Below are 5,646 nucleotides of genomic sequence, written 5' to 3'. Positions count from 1 at the left end.
AGCCAGATAACATCCAAGAATGCCATAAGAAGCGATCCCAATCCATAAAGCTTCGATCTTTGAAGAAGTTTCCAAAAGTCAACCCGAGCCCACGTGCCCAAAATCTAAAACCAATACCAAAATTCGATGAACCATAACCTCCAAAGTCCAAATGTGTAATTAGTTTCCCAAACCAAGTCCAAATCGGTACTCAAATTCGTAAAATACCCTCTCTTAAAATGTAGGCAACCCCCCTTCCTTAGATTCACCAATCGAATGCCAAAATCGAATATAAAATCATGAATAATAATTCGCGTTAAGAACACTTACCCAAACTAAGTGGGTGAAAATCACCTCAAAAATCACTCTACTTCGAGCTTCCAGTCTCAAAATATGAAATAATGAGCTAAACCTATGAATATATGCCCTTGCCAGTCGTCCTCGCATTTGCGCTTATTAAGTCGAAGGTGGGACGTCACTTCTCCAACCTCAACCTCACTTCTACGAACTCATTCCACATGCCAAACATCGCTTCTGCGATAAAACCACCACAGGTGTGGCTCTGCAGGTGCGACTCATCTCACTCATATGCGGTCCTCCCCTATGCTGATAACAACCTCGCATCTGCGGTCTAGCCTCCGCAAATGTGGCACTGTAGGCGCGACAAAAGCTCCGCATTGGCAATTTTCTCCCAGCATGGCCAACATGTGCTTCTGCGTACAAGGCACCATAGATGCGACTCTCCGCACCTGCCCAACCACTTCGCATGTGCGAATGCACCAAAACCAGTTATGATCTCATCTCCCAAAATAGCCCGAAATCAACTCGAAATGCACTTGAGTCCCTCGGGAACCCGTTCTATAATACCAACGATCCCAAATACAATACCTAACTTATCTAAAGGCTCAAAACACCACAAATAACATCAAAATGACAAATCAAAGATCAAGTTCATTCTCTTAATCAAGAACTTTCAACTTGCAACTAAACGTCCTATCCATGCCTAACCAATCCGGATTCTAACCAAACTATGCACATATATCCCAAATGAAAAAATGAACCTGTTTCAAATTTCAAAACCACAATCCAAACCCGATACTATCAAAGTCAACTTCCGATCAAACTTATGAATTCTCCAATTTTTCAAATTGCCAACTTTTACCAAATATAGCCAAAACCTTCTAGGAACATCAAAATTCAAATACGAACATACTCATAAGTCCAAAATCACCAAACAAACCTATTTAGACCATCAAATCCTTATTCTGAGGCCGTTTATTTAAAAGTCAACTCTTCCAACTTAAAGCTTCTAAATTAAAAAATACTCTTCCAAATCAACTCTAAACCTTTCGAAAGTCAAAATCAATTATATATGCAAGTAATAATGCATAATATGAAGCTACTCAAAGTCTCAAATCTCCGAATGAGATGATATAGCTCAAAACGAATGGTGGGGTCATTACAAAAATGGCTCAAAGTCGTCAAAAGTCCTATTTAGATGTTCGACGTCATGATTTGACCTTTAAGGAAAGTGAATATATTTTCATGAAGGTTTTACCAATGAAAGGTGTGATGCGTATTGGAAAGAAAGAAAAATAAATCCAAGGTTTATTGGGCCTTACAAAATTTTTAAGAAAATAGGAGAGGTATCATCGTTTAAAGTATTGTGGTGGAGTCAAGATATTGAGGAAGTAACATAGGAAGTGGAGGTGGACATGAATAAAATATACCCCTATTTATTTCAAGAGAATAAAGCTTAGGCTTGAATTTTTTACTAATGTATTTTGTATTTCATATTGAGACTTTCCTTGTAATCACTTGTGATTTGCTATGGTATATTATGATTTGTTGGTATATGGAGATGCATTGTGTTGAATGCGAGTTGTGTGGGGTCTCCTTTGTGCGTGTATATATATATATAAGGAGACTCTATCAAAAAATTTAAAAAGTTGAAGAGTTAGCTAAAAATTATGACTAATAAGAGGTCATTTGGTAAGGAGGTCTAGGAGGGTTATGGTTGGATCTTTGAACTTGATTACGGCTTCAGCTTGATATTCGAGGAAGAATGTTTGTAAGTGGGGGAGATTATGAAGCCCCAAAATTTTCTAACGATTGAGCCTAATTAAAATTTAAGAGAATAATTAGTGATAGCTCGAAGTACATGCAGATCCACACAAGGGTAATAGGATCATTGCGATACTTGGACATGAAGGTCATGAGGGTTAAAGATCCCAAGTTGAATGGATAAAGGCATAATTTGGAATGATAGCCAAAAGAGAGAGGAGGGGATTCTAGCACATTGCATAGCCTCCTAGCCCCAGCCTTGCATTAGCAAAAACTGAATGCATGTGAAGGGAAGGCTTAAGCTGCGTAGGCTAAGCAAGACTATATAGTCAAGCTGCGTAGGCTATACAAGTTGAGCAACTCTTGACTGATGTTGCATATAATTGTTAAGATTGTAATTGCTTGAAGACCTAGGATACTTGTGATAAAATTTTGTAAGCATATTGAAGTATGTTAGAAACCTAATATTTCATGGAGTTTTTTCATAAATTCGCATATTTAGTGGATCTCTTTTTGTTCTTGTTATTAAGAAAATAGCCACTAAGCATCCTACTTATTGGTATATTAGCTATAAAAAATTGTGAATCCTATCTTGTAGGGACGAGCGTGTTGTGATTGTACCATTCTTTGCGGTGTAAATGTTTAAATGCAATTGTCATAACTTTATATTGAAATAAAAAGTGTAATGTTTTTGAAATACCTTTACATGTTGGAGTGACACTTGTTAAAATAAAAGATATATTTTCATTTTGTTAATTACTTTTAACATGGAATTTGAGAAATTTTGTGTTCAATTGTTTATTATTAAATGTAGTGAGTTTAAGTTGACTCGTACAGTACTACAAAAAGCCGTCCAGACAAATAAGGCCCAATACTTGTGACTAGGTTAAACACTTGGTGTTGTTACTATTACATCGGCATTGGCATAATGCTATGCGTTAAATTTAAATCACATAGATTTTGGTTAAACTGAAATGCTAAAGGAAATGAGTTTGAAATATATTTTTACATTATTATTTCACTTTCTTGTTCAAGCTGTGAATTGATATAAATACTTCCTTGCTATGTCAATATTTTACATGTCTCCTGATCTTTATTTCCTCTTTTGTCCCACTTTTTGGATAAATGGTTCATGATTCATACTAGGCATGTGGAGCTTAGGTTAGTTGGCCAAATTTCTATTTTTGTGTTCTGGCACCGGTCCAAAGTAGTGCTAGCACCGCAGATAGAATAACTCCACATCTCCAACTGATACTTTTGGTGAGGCTCCAATCTTAGTATCGTGGAGTAACATTTATTTTATACTTTTGAGTCATTAGGGCCTATCACGATTGACTATTTTCGTTCTGTGTCATCAAGATCCCACAGACAATAGTAGTTTATTCTTTTGGTTGTAAAGCTATGGTTACTCACATGGCATGCATGAATAAATAATTACCTTTATGTCTTTTGTTTAATGAAAAAAATATTCTAAAGGTTAAGTTTCATGCATGGGTTTTATTGTTTAAAATATTTATGTTTCGAAAGGCTTATGCATGCATATAAGAGAGGGTTTATATATGGAATTTTTACCTCCTATAGCAAAGGTTAACACCTTATTTATTTTAAATAAATATCATTTAAAAAATTATATTCTATAGATACCTTTTAAGGTTTATAGCAAAATATTTAATTTTGGTTACCTCCTAGCCCTAAGCCGCTAAATATGCTAATCAGTTACACTATTTTATTTCTCTCTCTACTTTGATACATCTCATTCTCTTCCCTCATCCCATTAAAATTTCCGATCTCCTCCTCCTTCCACCGATTTTCTTTGTATCCCTTCCCACTTTCCCCTCCCTTTACACCGGCGTGATGATCCTTCCGCCGCCGTTTTTGGTTGGTTTTTCGGTCGCCGAAAAACCTCTTTTAAGACCCTCTTTAAAGGATACTGCTTCGTCCGCGTTGATGCTTTTACAAAGCTCCTTCCCATTGAAGAAATCTTGAAGTAATTGCTGAACTTTGGGAATCCTAGTTGATCCACCTACGAGAACCACATCATGAATATTGTTCTTATCCATCTTAGCATCCCTCAAACACTTCTCCACTGGCTCCATACACTTCCTGAACAAATCCATGTTCAGCTCCTCAAATCTCGCTCTAGTAATAGTCGAGTAAAAATCAATACCTTCATACAAAGAATCAATCTCAATTGTGGTCTGTGCAGTCGATGACAGAGTCCTTCTCACCCTCTCACAAGCAGTCCTTAAACTCCTCAATGATCCTTCCGCTGCCTTTTTTTTAATTGTAATTCAATGTATCTCGCTGTATTCCATGTATTTTATTGTATTCTCTGTCTTTTTTTCATTGTATTTCAATGTATCCCATTGTATTCTATGTATTTCATCTTATTCACTGTCTCGCTATATGCCATGAATGTATTCATAAGTTTATTTTAATTAATATAATTTATGTATTCAGATGTATTATATAATTTCTCTGAAGATTGCTATATTTTTGGGGTATATTTTGGTTGAGAATCTTTTTTGTAACTGAAAATACAAATTTTGTGTTATAATTGAGTTTGTTGAGTTATATTAGGAGTCTATTATGTTAATTGATTCACTTTCCATTTTAAAAACAGTATAATCCCCTATTTCATGCCGTGAATACAGTCGAATACAATAATTTGTCCAGCTGTAATCCCATGTTTCACTCCATGAATACAATCGAATACACTCGAATACAACAACTGATTAGCTGGACTTCCCTGATTCACGCATATTTTTGCTACTGTATTCATGAATACAATAGCTTAAATACATCAAATACATCTTATAACCAAATAAAAGGTATCTATAATCCATAATATAGCAAATTGTATCTATAGATGGCTAATTACTACTAAAAATAGTGTTTTATGAAAATTTCTCTTTATACATAGATTCGATTTGCTCGGGCTGAGTAGTGTGTTAATGCTAGTCACATGGATCTTGGGTCGTGACAGTATTTTCACAATAAGTGTCTAACCAGAGTACACGTCCCCCCTCTATTTGCCCTGGGCTCATGCTTATATGTTTGCGTACAAAGTTCACAATTTATTTATTTGATCAAAATTATTCCACATCTTACTTCTTCTTCGGCTCTAGGCACGTAGGACTATCCATTATGTCAATAGATTTTTGAAAGCAATATAAAGAGAAAGAGGGGGAAAGAATAAAACTTGAGAGAGTTGTGTGTGAAAAATAAAGAGGGGAGGCTATTTATAGTTTTTTAAAGGGTAAGGATGTAACTTTTTTAAATTTCTAAGGGGGGGGGGGGGAATTTTTTTAATTCTGGAGGCCGAAAATGGCAGATTATGGAGGAAAAAAAAAAAGTAGTTGGGCAACAGTGAATTACCATATCGACCTAGTTTGTGTTACGAATTTAGCAAAACATGCCCCCCAGTCTGATACACTTGCTTTCTCTGCTAGTGTTCCCATGATAGCCTTCACATTCCACTTGATGGTTGAAAGGTTACCTTTACTATTCCTTTTTACCTTTCCACCTGCAGGTTGCATCTTTAATGACATGTCTAGTCAAAACAAAATTATAAATAAAAGATGTCGAAACATAGCCCAAGAA

This window comes from Nicotiana sylvestris, chromosome 6, assembly GCF_000393655.2.
Source record: "Nicotiana sylvestris chromosome 6, ASM39365v2, whole genome shotgun sequence".
In the NCBI taxonomy this organism is placed as follows: Eukaryota; Viridiplantae; Streptophyta; class Magnoliopsida; order Solanales; family Solanaceae; genus Nicotiana; species Nicotiana sylvestris.
This window is presented reverse-complemented; position numbering follows the sequence as displayed.